This window comes from Crinia signifera, chromosome 3 (assembly GCF_055691185.1).
Source record: "Crinia signifera chromosome 3, ASM5569118v1, whole genome shotgun sequence".
Classification (NCBI taxonomy): domain Eukaryota; kingdom Metazoa; phylum Chordata; class Amphibia; order Anura; family Myobatrachidae; genus Crinia; species Crinia signifera.
Genome location: NC_139219.1, coordinates 305,666,267 through 305,681,279, shown reverse-complemented (window position 1 = coordinate 305,681,279; position 15,013 = coordinate 305,666,267). Strand labels below are relative to the sequence as shown.

Genomic DNA, 15,013 nt, shown 5'->3' with positions numbered 1-15,013 from the left:
CCATAACCATAGATTACAAATTAGAGACGTTCCTAATTCATCATCGTGTTTTGCCAAAACCACCCTCAAGTGTATTGGTTTCGGATTCAGATTTTGGTTTGGATTTGGATTCCGTTAAAATCAATCAAATTTGATACTCTGATAAAATAAATAATAAACTCAGCTAAACTTGGGCCTGTTTAAATGCAAAGCAATAACTGAGTTTTGTTTTTAAGGTACTTATGTAGTATCTGGGCTGCCGATTTTTTGATTGTATGCCTTAAGTTAAGGCATACAATCAGATGCGATGCGATGCGATGCGATGACCCGATTTTTCCATAGGATTCAATGTTAAAATGGACTGAGTCCATTTTAACATGGAATTCAATGGGAAAAAGGGGTCCTTTTCATACCCCTACTATCCAAGTGGGCATGGAGTTGGATATAAACCTGTGGCGAGCGTAGCGAGCCACCGAGCCCGAAGCGTGGCGAGCGAAGCGAGCCCCGTGAGGGGACGGTATTCTGCGTCCCCTCGCGGGGCTCGCTACGCTCGCCACGCTTCGGGCTCGGTGGCTCGCTACGCTCGCCACAGGTTTATATCCAACTCCATGCCCACTTGGATAGTAGGGGTATGAAAAGGACCCCTTTTTCCCATTGAATTCCATGTTAAAATGGACTCAGTCCATTTTAACATTGAATCCTATGGAAAAATCGGGTCCATCGCATCGCATCGCATCGCATCGCATCGCATGCGATTTGGTCGGGTGCGATGCGATGCGATGGACCCGATTTCAAAATCGGCAGCCCAGTTACTACATAAGTACCGTTTTTAAATCCTAGTTTTGAACTGACAACATTCCTAAACCGGGACTTGGTCCCACTAAGAACCAAAAATTATTCTGAACTAGCTTTTTACTAAAGCTTCTATAAAAATATGGGGGGGTGTGTCTGAAAAAAATGCAGGTGTGCCCAAGCATTTTAATGGATGGTGTATGACGTCAGCTTGGCCTCGATCATCCCGTCTCAGTTGCAGATCAGGGTCGGAATTACTCACAAGTGCACAAAAGACTGCAAAAACCTTTTGAATGGTTTGGAAATTGCGTATGGATATGTAAGTCAATGCCGGTGAGCTTTCAAGTCGCAATTCACTTACAAATTTGCGCGGGGCAGATTTTCTTACTGTCTGGGTAGCGGCTATCTACTCGCAGTCATCTGCAAATTTGCAGATTAACGATGACATCTGATCAGGTTCATCTAAATTGGATTCCTCCGCAGTATCGCACGCATGAATCTGTCATCCTCTGGAGTTGCTGTAGAAGAAAAAAAGTTGAATGTAGTTTTGACATTTGCCCTGTAGATGGAGGTGTGATCCATTGCTACGTCACTCCTGGTAAACCTACACTACACTGCACAGCTGCTGGGACAGAGATGTCACGCTGTCACGCTGTGATGCCCTCAATCACTCGGTCAACGTTATTTGTCCGAGCACATACATATTAATGCAGGTGGCAAAAAGTTTCGCCAGGCGCCGCGTGATGTCATTTATCTGTGTGCCTGCGCGTGGAATGCCATCTGCTGGGGTACAACTACTTCATTTATTGGCGCACAATCACTTCCAAGGGCACTTGTAGGACCATGTCATTGGCCAATAGTCATCAGGGGAAAAAAAACACATCATTGAAATTTCATCCGTTCTGGTCACAGGGGGGCTTACAGGCTGAAACTTCTCGTCTCATTCAGCTGTTCAATTATGATGGATTATGGTGGTTTTCTTGCAGCTAACGACGGTTTGAGGCAGTCTCCCTAGGGAGAAGGCCACACACTTAACCGTAAGCAATGGAAATCAATTAATCCAAGGTGTCATACATAACAATGGTTGTTAATGTGAGGAGATCACTAATAACCCCTTAGCCAAGACTTCTACATGACCTGGACAAGCCAACAGCCATTGCTGCAGCAAATAAGAGTTTTACAGTATATACAGAACTTTTTACAATATATTTTTTAAGTTAGAGATCTATATTAAACACTTTTACTAACATTATTTTTACTCAAATAGTATGAAAGGGTGTTTTCACAAAACTTTATTATCGCCTATAGATTGTACGCTTGCGAGCGGGGCCCTCATACCTTTGACTGTCTGTAAATACCCAGTTTGTTTTATCACTGTCTCCTTTGTAAAGCGCAACGGAATCTGCTGCGCTATATAAGAAACTGTTAAAAAATAAATAAATCACCTGAATGTGTTCAAGGGCTTTTTAAGCAATTTAAAATGACTTCAAACCCTTTAATTTGCATTTTTTTATAGTAACCAGATCACATTTCCCATAATTCTAATGGGAAATGATATCTAATTAAATTTACTTAAAAAAAAAATATATATATATATATATTTAATAAAAATGAGCCCTGTGATAACAATGCCAGCACCAGCTGGCGAATCTCACAGCTCACGTGCGAATCATGGCTTCTGCACAGCTTTCTCTGCCCCTAGGCAGTGCAGGGACCGGGCCAGCGTGATCAGCTGTGTGTGTGTGTGTCTGATGGATCCACAGATATGATCACTGTGTGAAAAACAAATTCATGCTCACCCATACCTCCCAACTTTGTGAAGCAGGGAATCGGGACGATCGCGCAGCGTAGCCGCCCGCCACGCCAAAAAAGGGGCGCAACCTATGCAAATAAGGGGCGCAGCATAGGCAAATTATGTCGCCGGGCCACACCCCTTTTTCGGCCACTATATTGCTGAATAGATGCTGTGCACATGCGCACAGCGTCTATTCCTTCAGGCTGGGGGGGTCTCCCAACTGCCCCCCCCTGCCGCGGGACAATGCCGGCCCCGGGAGGGACGCGGGACCGTCCCAAAAAAACGGGGTGGGTCCACGAAATGCGGGACTGTTGGGAGGTGTGTTCACCTCCCCAGGGTCCAATGATCACTGCTGCCAGCCTTCGGGCTACCTGCTGCTCTGTGACCCCAAAAGCAGTAAAGTGATTCTGCAAAGTGGTAGCTCAAGTTACAGTGCCAGAGGATGCAGAAGTAGAAAGGGTACTTGTGTAGTTTCACGGCGCCCGATATATCGGATGCGATCTCGGCCGATATATCAGATGCGATATCGGCTGATATATCAATGCGATCCAATGCAATTTTTTTACCTGTTCAATCCCACTATCCACTACGCATGGAGTTGATTTTATATAGCGTGGTGAGCGCAGCGAGCCCCGTAATGGGACGCGGATTACTGCGCTCGCCACACCAGGTAGTGGGGGTATCAACAGGTAAAAAATCGCACCGGATCGCATCGATATATCGGCCGATATCGCATCCGATATATCGGCCGATATCGCATCTGATATATCGGGCGCCGTGAAACTACACAAGTACCGTAGAAAGTCCTGAAGATAGGCAGTGCTGCAGGAGCCGATCCAATCTACGAGTGGTGAGTATGATTGATGTGGTTGGGGCAGGTGCCAGCAGAAAGGGAGGGGTCATTGCAACTCCCGGTGGCAGTGCTAGTGGCGATGTCGGCAGTGGCGGAGTGTCATCCCAGGGACAGAGCTTTATTGCAAGCTCTATCCCTGCATGCTATAACTGATACCTCTACGGTTACAACCTACTCCGGGAACACCAACCCCCCCAGACTCCAGACACCGGTCTTAATTACCGGACTGTACTGAGTAATCCCGGACAGGTGATAACCTTAGATACCTCCATGAGATGTATTCAATTATCATATTGGGGGAGATTCTCTAAGCTAAAAATGCGATAAAAACCCCGTTATCTGGGTGTTTACAGAATTTTGGGATGCACTAAGCATCCCCCGCCGGGTTACTGCGGGGGGGGGGGGGGGGGGGGGGCCTCGCCAGAAAAATCTGGTAATGCTCCATAGAAGCCTATGGGCTTCTAACGCGACCCGCCGCCCCGCATCGTGGGGATGTTAGAGCATCCCCCCTATTGCGAGTTGGCCCAATGTTATCATTCCACATCTGCATCCTCAGATGCGGATGGTGAAAAATCGGCCCCTTTAGCTGTTGTACAGAAATGTGCTCTGTTTGAAAATGTGTTCATTTTAAATAAAGTTTTCCATGTAGTACTGAAACTTCTATTTACATTGATTTATTGTATTGTATAACAACTAACGATTGTTATCTTTTGGTTATCTGAGATTTTAGGCAGTGTTTCTCTAGACAGGGCAGGCATTGAGCCATCGGCAACGGAATTCTATTAATCCAAGATGTCATTAAAACAAAGTTTCTTAATGTGAACAGACCACTGATAATCCATTACCTCAGGGCAGAGCCACAATCTTAGCTGGTCTGTGACTTCTGTGTGCTGGGAAGCACAAGGGGGCCGGTCGCCCCGAGTGGAAAATGGGCCTTAAACGACAAACTAATAATTTGTTACTAAATTACCCTGATAGTTATATTGTGTGGAAAATAATGAGGATTAAATAACTGTACGTATAATTCAGAATAATGTTCCAGATTACTACATATGTAATTAGTGTCCTATTGGATACTTACAGCAGATAGAGGAGACGTGGTGGTGGCGATTTATAACTGTGTGTAGCACTAGTCACAGTTTGACAATGAGGCCCATACATAGCCTGTACCAGGGACTATTACAAGTAAAAAGGTGAAAAGAGGCCCCTTCCACTGCAGTAATTAACAGCAGTAAATAGTTAATATTTGAATGATGCAATAATTCATAATAGTGAAAAAAATGTTGTCAACCGCTTATGTGACAGAAACAAGTTAAGGTGGCCATACACACGCAGATTTATCTTCAGATCTGGCTGGTTGGAGCAAAAACATGGTTATGGATGAGAACAAATGACAGTTAACCATTTGCTTGGAAATGCTGGAAAACTGACTAAAGGCCCCCATACATTAGGCCGACTTGTCCAAAGACAAGTCGGACCTAATCTACTGACAACTCCCCTGGGGGGGGGTCACATACGATTTGGCACTTGATGTGCCAGGTTTTGCATGTGATAAATCGCATGCGATTTATCACATGCAGTCCCCCGGGGAGCTGCTGTCAGCGGGAGCCGGGAGCTGAGCAGGGCATGGGGGCTGCAAGCAGGCAGCGGACGCAGCCTGTAGTACCTGCGGTGGAGGGAGCCAGATGCCGAGCGGGGGACTGCAAGCAGGGAGCCAGGCAGGGGAGGCAGTGGGCGCACTGGTCCAGGCGGTGAACTCCGCGAGGGGACCAGAGAGCAGAGACCGGGTAGCGTAGGGGGAGCCGAGCAGCAGTGGGCGGACATAGAAATGAATTAACAGTCAGTGATTGGCTGAGAGCTCTCTCAGTCAGAGAGCTCTCAGCCAATTACTGGCTGTCCATTCATTTCTATGTGCCCGGCTTCCCCTACGCTACCCGGTCTCTGTCTCTGATCCCCTTGCGGCATTCACCGCCTGGAAGTATCTATTTGCGGCATTCCCCCCCCGCCCAGGATAGTGCGCCCACTGCCTCTCTAGCCCGGCTCCCTGCTTACAGTCCCCCGCTCGGCTCCCTCCACCGCACGTACTATACGCTGCGTCCCCTGCCCGCCTTGGGCTGCACATAAGATTTAACAAATCTTATGTGCAGCCCGTCCGACCTCCCGAATCCGACCCGATGCGCACGAGACCGCGCATCGGGTCGGATGGGATGTCTGCACATGCGATTTGGCCCGATTTCACGGCCCGATTCCTCCGAATCGGGCCAAATCGGGCCCAAATCGCATAGTGTATGGCGGCCTTTACTGTCACTCATCCATAACGATGTTTTTGTTCCAACCAGCCAGATCTTAAGATAAATCTTACTAGTGTATGGGCACCTTTAGTTCTGTATAAAAGGGAGCGGTGTGGAGGTGTAATGATATAAAGGAGGGGTTATGGGGCATGGGTGTAGCCATGGGACACACTTAAAAATGTAGAGATTACAGCATTATACAGCAGTGGGTGTGGCTTAATCATACCAACAACTGCCTGGGCCTTTTAACCCTGTCGACCTTTTGTATGTTTACCTTTTGGGGCAGACCTATTGACTGTCTATCTAGACACTGTAGATATATTATCCGGAACCAGGGCCTTCCTACCTCTAATGCTGTCTGTTACTATAAAAGGTCGAGTATCCCTTATCCGAAATGCTCGGGACCACCAGAATTTTAGATAAGGGATATTTACGGTTTTTGGAATAATTTTGTTTTTTAATATTTACCTGGTCCCCTGGTGGTGCCCCGATGGTCCCACGACGTCCACAGTGTCCCCCGGCATCCACGGAGTCCTTCAGGATCCTCTTCAATGGTCTCAGTAGTGCACTGGCGCACCTGCGCACTCACGCAATGCACTCCTGGGGCCACGGAAGATGCTGAAGAAGGTCCTGAAGGCCGCCGTGGACATCGGGGGACTTGGTAAGTATAAAAAAATCCGAAACATTGTAAAAAAAAAACATGTTTTTGGAAAATTTCGGATAAGAGATCTACGGATATGGAGACTTGACTTTAACACAGTTTTTTTATCTCTGTTTTTTCCAATTGTAAAGTGCAACGGAATTTGCTGTGCTTTATAAGAAACTGTTATTTAAAGAATTATTTCCCCATTAGCTTGCTTACTGTTCTTCAAATTGATTTCTTGGGGATTTGTATTAGTGATCATCATAAAATTCTCTGTAATATCAAATTAACAAAAACCCAGAAAGGACAAAATGAAGTGCCACTATCAAAATATCAAGGATGTCTATGAGGATTGTTGTACTTAATGCAGGTGACTGCTGTGGAACTTCTAAGACCTCACCTCCATATTTTCCCCTGAGGCATACTTCCCTACTTTCCCGCCCCCTCCTCCTTGTACACTGTTGTGGGTGGCAAAGGAGGACTTCCAGGGGAAGCAGGGAAATGCCCACCTTCCCAGGAGTGGGCTGGGTGGACCACCTGATTTTTGGGGGCCCCCTGCCATTCCAGAATGTTAGGCAAGTATGCCTTAAAGGATTGGAAAGTGGATATTGGTTGCAGTATGGGTGAGTGGGTGGGAGGGACGGTGCAATAGGTTGAAGTTTTGCCTAGGGTGTTGAGAAGCCTTACACCAGCCCTGGGCGCAGCCCTATTTGAGAGGTACTGTTACAAGCCGCCATTTGCCCTATTTGCACCGCGAGCACCAGTAGTTGCCAAGCAAGGGACTGCAGTTCCCACTGGTTGCTTGGTAACTGGAATGCTACTGCATCCCCCGCTGCCTACCGATTCCGAAAGCTAGTCCTCATGCCTCGATCCATATGCACTGTGTTCTCTCGTTATCATGGGATTGCTTTTTCTGCATTTCTTCATTGGCTTCTCTTACTTCTGTAAGCAGCCCTCCTGACCTGTGTCGTATATAAATTACTGCTGAGGTGCAAGCTGCTGGTTTCTTTCCCAGGTTCTGGCACCCAGTGCCAGTCCTGTAGATACTCTGCCTATTTGGTGGATACTCTTCCTGTCAAAAGCCAAGTCTTGCCTTGGTCAGGATGCACCAAACACTGGTGGTAAATCCTGCCACCCATCATTGCGATGCCCATCGCATTATGTACTGACATATGGGATTAACAACGCAAAGGGCAGCTCTCCCGATAAGAGTTTCTTAACTGGAACTCCTTCTGCCATGAGGCAGGCTGCGAGGGAATCTACTGAACCGCCAGAGAGGATGGAACCCAATCAAAGCCTGCATACAGATCCCCTCCTCTCTTAAAGAGCCCATACAACTCACTGTGTTTCATCTGCATCTGCTAAGGTCCTGACCTGCCTTTTCCCTCGTCTACCAATTAGTCCATACTTTGTATGTATTTCCAGCCTCTTATCATGCAGTCTCCAGTCAATTGTGTAAGCCTCTACTGCCTGAGGTATCCTAGGTACCGGTACTAGTGGAACAACCAATGGCTGTTGCAGCTAGAAGACCCTCACAGTGGCTCTAGGGGTCTTACACATTGTGCTGGAGTTACCTAACAGGTATCTTGCCATGTCTCTCCAACGTGCTGGAGATATTGGCGATGCCAAGACAATTTTGACGCGGAGCGCACGATCTGCTCACGATGTGCACCGTGAGCGGTTCCGATCCGATGGCGACCCGCACCCGATGTATGGTCATTTCCAGATCCTACCTGCTGCAGGTAGGATCTGAAGAACAACCGACCGACCCGCAGGACAGCGCATAGGATCAGAATCGGTCCACAACAGGACAGAAAAGGGCCCAATCACCACACAATCTACATCCAATTGGTCAGAATTGGATCTAGATTGATGAGATCGGGCCCTTGTCGTCCTAGTGTGTACCCAGCATTAGTCTTTTAAATCAAAGTTTTAATGAGTTGGTGCAGCCACGTCCCTATGTGTGCCATGCCTCATCCAGCACCAAGCCCACCATACTGTATGTGTCAGAATATATAAATATAAATCTATAAGTATGAATGTACGTGATGTCTCTAAATTCTATTTTCTTTAAATAATATCCATTTATAAATTTCCCCTATATTTCCCCGACATTTTTATGGATATCCATTCTTAAATCATAACACTTTTGTAATACTCTATGTGCTGCAATTACACAAAAAAAATAACTATATAAGAGGTGTTTTATCCAACTGTTCTTGCTACCGGCATGCGTTATCTTTTGAACGGTAAAACCAAAATCTATTCTCATACTCAGATTGACCCTAGCTGAACTGGAAATATGACAGTTGTCAATCATCCAGACCTGCCAGCATGTAGAGAAATGGTTTTACTTCTAAAGATAGTGCGACACACCCTTAAATAACCAACCAGTGGGAAAACGAAGATACGGCAGTTACTGGAATAAAGACAAAGTTAAATAAAGAAATACGTAAAGGAAATACTGTTAAATACCCCACTTGGAAGAGAATCCACAGATGTGTATTATCCTATACAGCATACATTTTACTGCAGTGACATGTACTGTGTTTATAATGATATGCTGTTTTGGTTTTTACTATTTATGCTTTCCAGGACGCAGATATGATATCACTCTCTAGGTGGTGAAGGGCAACTTTTGAGTTTGTTTAATAGTAAAGGTCCATGTACAGGTCGGGTTAATCCAGGTCATATCCTTAAATTATGCTCCAGTTGATAGTTTGTACGTTTGTTCTCTCCCGAGCCCACCCACACAATGGTAAAACTCTCTGTGCCTGATGATAAGTAATCTCTCTATCAGTTAAACAGGGATTATCTTTCTGCCATACCATTGTAGAGCTCTGGTGTTAGGGTTCCAAAAATGTACAACACAAACCGGTGTGATTTAGGGCTTGTGGTCTCCTTATCTTACTGTATATATCTTACTGTGTATTAGCTCTCTAATCTCCTGCTCCTTGTGTCAACTTTATAGGTGAGTTTATCAGCTCAGGAATTTTGGACTCACTAAATGTGTTTATCTGGGAATAGTTATTGCTCCCAGCAAGAATAAAACTTTTAGGTGGTTGCAGGATGTTGGTGTCACGTCCGATAATGCAGAGTTCAAAAATGTCTCCCTGGCCTTCGTATGTGGCTTTTCCTGCTAAAGGAGGTTTTATACTTTTATTTGTTTAACCTGTTTGATTTTCCATTTATATAGTATTTAATAATTAAAGGATGTAAACTGAAGTGTAGGAGAGTTTCTGAGCGTGTGGTAAATGTGTCTAGTGGAATCTTAAGTACAGTAGATTCTTTAGGCTGCCCCGCATATTAAATAAAGATCAAATTAATAGATTAATGGACATAATAATAATAATAATAGTATTAATAAGAATAGTTTAGTAGTAGTAGTAGTAGTAGATTGTAAGCTTGCGAGCAGGGCCGTCCTACCTTTTGACTGTCTGTAAATACCCAGTTTGTTGTATCACTGTCTTCTATTGTAAAACGCAACGGAATATGCTGCGCTATATACGAAACCGTTAATAAATAAATAGTAGAAGTTGTAGTAGTTCTAGTAGTAGTAGTTATCATAATAATATTAATAATAAAAGTAGTAGTAGTCTTCCCACTAGATTGTAAGCTCCTCAGAGCAGGGCCCTCTTGTTGTCTAAGCTCTTCTCTTCACATTTCACTCACAGCTTTCCCAATACTCAAACACTCAGTGACCATCCTCAACCACATACTCATCTCCATCATTGGCCACCAGCCTCTAGTAGTACGTTGATCACGTCCTCACTGCTTACATCTAAGCTGTATTGAATTACTATTTTTATTATTTACTTACTGTAATGTTAAGTTATGTCTTCCTTTACGGTTCCACTGTATGCCAATTGTACGTCGCTGCGGAACACTTGTGGTGCCTTATAAATAAAATATAATAATAATAATAGTAGTAGTAGTAATTATATTAATATTAATAATAGTAGTAGTAATAATCATGTAGTAGTAATAAAAATCATAAGAGCAGGAGTAATAATAATAATAATAATAATAACAGTAGTAGTAATAAATAATAATAATAATCGGGTGCTGGAGGCTGCGGGCGGCGGCATGAGGGTGCAGGCTGCAGCAGACAGGAGGACGGCGCCGTTTAAGCTGCTGCTGCTCACCCGGCGCTGTCCTCCCTGCCTCAATCCGGCATCTTGTTATGCCGGATTGAAAATGATGGAAACACAGCAGTTTTGGCTGTGTTTCCGTCAAAAGCAGGTGAATTAGCGGCTCTTCCGTCAATCCACCTGCTTTTCAGCATGTCGAAACAATTCGACATACCGGGGAAAAAAAGCTAAGATTGAATAGATCGGGACCCCTTCCGATGTATTCATGTCGAAAACTGCCGTCTTTTCGGCAAGACAGCAGTTTCGACACTTATTGAATACCCCCCTATGTCGGTTTGTTACTATCACTGTTTCCTATTGCAAAGCGCAATGGAATTTGCTGGGCTATATAAGAAACTGTAAATACATAAATGATCACCTATCATTGCTTTGCTCCTGGCGATTCTGGCTACTACAGGCATGCTGGCTAGTTTTGATGCACAGCGGACTGAAAGGTGGATTCCAATTTTACATTTGCCAAATATTTATATGATTTTTTTTTTTTCAAAACCAACTTAAGGCAATAATTGCATAATTAAAACAAATATTATTTATTGATTTTGCACAAATTTAACATTTTAAATTTTTTTCAAGTGAATTCCAAAAATATTACTTTACAACATCACCATTAAATATCACTAGAGCTTCCCAGTGTATTACAGACCATAAAGTTAGGATTAATTATATGCACAATAGTCACAATTTTATTTGATGTAGCCCTGGGATCCAGTCCGTAAACCCTTACCAGCATTTCCAATAAGCTTTCTCCTTTAAAATTGGAATATAGCAGTTCAAATATTTTTTCCAACAATCTTTTCTTCTATCTTGAGCTGGCTGACCCATTATTTTGCTTCTATGAGATATTCAACATTTATAGTACTATAAAATTCAGATTGTTTGCCCCTGATATCATCGATCGACTGCATTTTCTTTTAAAAGTGCCTTGGTTTATGACTGCTTATGAAATCAACCTGCTAATACGCTTCTTAGTGTATTATAGCAATCCTCCTTCTCCCTGTGATCTCTAATGACTTTCCCCATTCAGATGTTTGTGCCTTCAAGATTTCCGGTCTCTTTCAGCCCATACATGCTTAGCTAATTGAGACAAGCGGACCTCACCTAAAGACAAGCCTCACCAGTCACCAAAGATCTCATTAGTAGGCCTGCATAACTCTTTGTAGAACACAAGCAGGAACTTGCAACCATATCCCAAAACTAGTGGGTAATCGTTCGGCAAGATGAAGATAAAAAAACACCTTTCCTTATAACAAGCCAACCACTACTTCCTAAAAACATCTGGAACAGCACTAATGGATTAAGATGCTGAAGTTAGTTTACTTATTTTTTCCATCAGAGATTAACTTGATCAGAAGCTCGTTTGGGAAGGACACTCTCCTCTTTGAATCAAAAGGTCCTTTTGTCCCTTTAGAGAAACTGGAATTTTAATAGAATGTTTCTTTTGTTGTTGTTTTTTATGTATTCCTGTACCTAGACTCTGTTTCGCCTCTGGGTTCATAGTAGTCTTAGGCATTGGTATGTAAGGGGGACAGAGGCATTTTTTTTGTTTAAGTGCAGGGAAAATACTGGCTGGATTTACATGTAGCCTACAAATGTTCGACAGCTTTATTTTTCCACTGAAATTTAGATTTTAGTTTGAACAGACCCTGCATCGAAATGTAACTTTCTCTGCACGTTACATCTGCCCCACCTGCAGTGCAGCATTTTCGCATTTTGTGCTTTTTTGCATTGCCGACAAAACTGAATCAGTCCCTATATTATTTCTCAGGGAGTTCAAGGACAATCGTGAGCAATTGTATCGTTTGCATATGGTTTAGTATGTACCCAGCTATAACAAAACAATAGCTTTAATCAAACTACAGTAGTTTCTAGCGTTTTAGTTAATACAGGTACACGGAATAGACAGCAAACAGAATTAGGAAAGGAAGGTGTATGTTTTTGTGTAAATGAAGGGATGTTTAGGGCAAACTTGGACAATCAGAAGCCTCCTAACACTATTCTATTTCCTTTCCCCACTTATAATCAGGGCCACTGAAAGTGACGACGGGCCCCGGTAAAAGAAGGGACGTGGTCAGCAGAGGGGGCATGGCCAGCGTGTGCTGAGTGGAAGAAAGAGGCTGTGCTGCTGCGGAAGCCTGTCCTCTCTACTATCACGGCTCGACTAGCTGCAGCAGGGGAGGGGGGAATGGGACCTGAGCCCCTTCATCAGACCCGGGCCGGGTAAAAAGTACCCACTCCTGTTGATGACATTTAATTCCTGCTGGATATTTCACAGGCGATATTAGAAAGTGGAAGCGTATAGGAACAGAACAACAAATCAGCCACAAAGCGAAAAATCACAGAGCAGGGTCAACCACTGCTAGGGTGCATGGTGCAAGCAAGCCACCAACGTTCTGCTGATTCCATAACTGAAGAGTCCTGGAATTCCACTGGCATTAATGGAAGCACAAATATTGTGTGGCAGGAGCTTTACGGAATGGGGTTCCATGCAGGGATGGATTTCCCACTAGGCCCGTGAGGCATGGGCCTATGAACGGCACCTGCTGTGGGTGGCAAGGCATCCCCCCCTCATCGCGGGTAGCGGGGTTTGCGATTCACATGAAGGGGTGTCGCCCGGTGTGTGCGGGGATTACTGGGGGCAGGGCCAGCTCGACCATTACGCCGGTCCGGTACGCGGCTGAGTAAGGAGCTGCAGTCAGCCAAGAACCGAGGAGAACAGTAGCGCAAGCACCTAGGTAATAGTAGAGCAGTGACAGCGGCCAAGGTCCAAAGAGCAGTAGCCAGAGCGGTGGCCAAAGCTTCCTTCCCATGCCACAAGCATTAGATTCAACATGCCAATTGTAACCTTATATATACCACGTGTGTTTAGCAGTATTACAAGGGAAGCTACATGTGTATTAGCCTAGGGCACCTGGAACCTTTAATCGGGCCCTGGTGCATTGCCAATGAGGACAGTCTATGAGTATGTAGGAGGGTCCACTGGGAAAAAGAATAGGTTGATGGTTAGAGAGGCTGAGTAACATAGAAACATAGAATTTGACGGCAGATAAGAACCATTTGGCCCATCAGTAGAGTTATGAGGAGGGCTGTAAACTGGTTTGGGCATCTCTAGATCTGGGGGCACACTTGAGAACAGCTCAAGGCACACGAGTGTGCCACAGCACAGTGGTTGAAAAACACTGCTCTAGGGGGCCGTAATTTGAAAAAAGATTGGAAACCCTTGCCATAAGCTTCTAACAAACAGGAATTACAACTATGCTTACTATAGCCAGCCCAAAGGATGCACTAATTGGTCATTTCGTAAAGATAAACATCTAAACATAAATATACTATGCTTAGGTACTGTATATCTTGTCAGTGTGTCTGAACCTCTAATTGCACTTAATACTAACATCTTGATGTATACATGCCGGGCTGCAGCAGATAAGATAAGATCTCCCATTGAAACGTGTACTTGTTAGGAGTTAATCAGTCCAGTGGGTTTTGCAGGCTTTGTGCAGTGTAGTAAAGCAAATATACATGGCGGAGGGGCATAAAGTCCATGCTGCTTCCTAATGAGATATGTGTCACAGCTTTGATGCGGTGTGAGAACATATAAAATCAATACACCAGCACTTTGTGACCGTGCACACTGACAATATATTTGTTCCGGACAAAAGATCTCCTGAGCACCCGCCACTGAAACAATCGCTGGTGATTAAAAGCGTTCACTTTTTAAACTACTCCAACCTTTTGGCAAGCTGCAACATAGTTAACAAGCCCTCTTACAAGGAATTAGCTAACTGGGAAGTCTTAATAACACTGAGGAATAAAGACCACTTGTGGGTCTTGAGTTGACACCACTATTGTTTTGAGATGAAATAGCTGGGGCGGTCACACCCAGCTGCATTCCTTTTACACATATTTTAACCTACGTAGCCAATCTTGTAGGTGTCTTAGTTTAAGTATACATCACATTTGGAAGTTTAGTTTGCCTTTACTTTACAATCATTGTTCAGTATAGTGTACGAACAGAAGTCTTTCTGGGGGCAGATTTATTAAGCTTAGAGAAGTGATAAAGTTAAACATAGAAACATAGAATTTGACGGCAGATAAGAACCATTTGGCCCATCTAGTCTGCCCGGGAAAAGTACCAGCTAATCGTCTCCTAACTGTCAAGTTTCAGGCAGAGTTTGAAAAATGCCAGTTAAGTGCTGATTGGCTGGTGTGTTATCACCTTCCACTTTATCACTTCACCAGGCTTATTAAATATGCCCCTCTGTGTCTTGACGTTTGTCTTCTGTGGCAAGCTGAACCAGGCGATAGTTTGTTTTTGTTTTAAGGCTAACGCTTCTTCTCACCGCAACTGGGAATTCAAGTGTTTTGCGCACCGGCAGGCCAGCAGGTGGTGCTCTATGGACCAAGCCAAGTGTTGCCTGATTCGGGCAAGCACAACCACCAGCGCTGAAATTACTATCATGTTGTTCAGTCATTTTGATGGGCTGGGAACTTGTTGTTATATAGTTGTTTTCA

At 44.3% G+C, this 15,013-nt stretch overlaps 1 long non-coding RNA gene across 1 annotated transcript in view; it reads right to left on the bottom strand.

The window, feature by feature from the left end:
* Nucleotides 1–785: 785 nt before the first annotated feature.
* The window catches only part of LOC146062778 (uncharacterized), a 14,923-nt gene continuing 695 nt past the window's right edge, over nucleotides 786–15,013 (bottom strand). Inside the window, exons 2-3 of the long non-coding RNA XR_014471515.1 lie at nucleotides 10,174–10,249; nucleotides 786–1,289 (exon numbers count right to left, since the gene is read on the bottom strand). This is a non-coding gene — a long non-coding RNA (uncharacterized LOC146062778). The remainder of the gene's footprint in view (nucleotides 1,290–10,173; nucleotides 10,250–15,013) is intronic.